The sequence below is a fragment of the Helianthus annuus genome, chromosome 14, assembly GCF_002127325.2.
Source record: "Helianthus annuus cultivar XRQ/B chromosome 14, HanXRQr2.0-SUNRISE, whole genome shotgun sequence".
NCBI lineage: Eukaryota > Viridiplantae > Streptophyta > Magnoliopsida > Asterales > Asteraceae > Helianthus > Helianthus annuus.
In genome coordinates this window covers 76,245,143-76,247,066 of record NC_035446.2, presented here as the reverse complement: position 1 = coordinate 76,247,066, position 1,924 = coordinate 76,245,143, and positions in this window count along the sequence as shown.

Genomic DNA, 1,924 nt, shown 5'->3' with positions numbered 1-1,924 from the left:
CGTAAAATCTCACTAAATTTTAAATTTTTCCGGTTTTATGATGTAAAAGTGAAAAATAAAGCAAGATCTGAGAAGAGTATAGAAGAATCGGTCAAATTTCCGGCGAAATTTGAGTCGGAATGATAGAAATAACAAATTTCCGGTGAAATTTGTTTCTGAAACAGCAAACACGACTTGAATTCCGGTGAATTCGTCTCTAAATCAACAAGAACGACTTGAATTCTGGTGAATTTGTCTCAAAATCAACAAGAACGGCTTGAATTCCGGTGAATTCGTCTCTGTAGGTCTCAATTCAGCTTCCTAAAGCTCTGATACCACTTGTTGGTCCCTCGGATGGGATCTTCTTGTTCGTAAACGTAGTTGAATCGTAAAGTGATCAATGCACGGAATTCATGTAATCACATAGCAGATATACAAAGACAACATTCTACTTTGAATCACCGTCTGATATTCTATTGAATGATGTGAAAATGTATAGGAGCCAGAAAGAACTCAGACAAACAAAAGGTAGGTAGCAAGTGAAAGTGTCAAAAGGTTCTAAATAAACTGACCTACCAGCTATTTTATAGGCAAGGACAGAATAAGAGAGTCCTGGCCGATCGGCTGGGCTAGCTGATCGGCTGACAATGCTAACCGATCGAATAGCCTGCTCTATCGGCCGGGCTGTCCGATCGGCTGAGCTAGCCGATCGGCTGGCAGCATAAGCACTTAACAAAAACTTCACCGTATTCTGTCCTGCTTTACATACAAACATACAAAACACATACACAACTATACAAAATATGACTACATGTCGACGGAAGCTACAGACGTTATTGCACTAACACATAACCTAGGATTGATGATCTTTTTGATCAACTCCAAGGCGCTAGGTATTTTTCTAAGATAGACTTACGATCCGGATATCATCAATTGAAAGTACAAGAGGAAGACATACCTAAAACTACTTTCAGAACTAGGTATGGTCATTATGAGTTTACAGTCATGCCCTTCGGACTAACAAATGCTCCTGCAGCATTCATGGACATGATGAATCGGATTTGTAAACTATACTTGGATAAATTTGTAATCGTTTTCATCGACGATATACTTATTTATTCCAAAAGTCAGGAAGAACATTGTGAGCACTTGCATGCACTCTTAACTTTGTTAAGAAAGAAAAAGCTTTACGCTAAATTCTAGAAGTGTGAATTCTGGCTGCAAGAAGTGCAATTTTTAGGTCACATGGTGAATCATGAAGGTATTCACGTAGATCCTGGTAAAATAGAAGCAATCACCAAATGGAAGGTCCCGCAAAAAGCTATGGAAATTAGAAGTTTTCTAGGCTTAGCTGGATACTATAGACGATTTATTAAGGATTTTTCTAAAATAGTTGTACCCTTGACTAAGCTAACCTGTAAAGTAATTAAGTTTGAATGGGGATCTAGACAAGAAGAAGCTTTTAAAATTTTAAAGCAAAGATTGACAAATGCTCCAATTTTAGCCTTGCCCGAAGGAACAGAAGATTTTGAAGTATATTGTGATGCTTCAAAATTAGGATTTGGATGTGTGTTGATGCAACGCAAGAGGGTAATTGCGTATGCCTCCAGGCAATTAAAGAAGCACGAAGAAAACTATACGACTCATGATTTAGAATTAGGAGCCATAATTTTTGCCCTTAAGATCTGGAGACATTATCTGTATGGAAGTAAGTTTACTGTTTATACAGATCATAAAAGTCTAAGGTACATATTTGGGCAAAAAGAGTTAAACATGGGGTAAAGAAGATGGATGGAAATCCTAAGCGATTACGACTGTGATATTCAATATCACGAGGGAAAGGCAAATGTAGTTGCAGACGCCTTAAGTCGTAAGTATCATGAGAAGCAACGACGAGTTCGTATGCTTAGATTAAATCTACAATTAGATTTAATGGAACAATTGA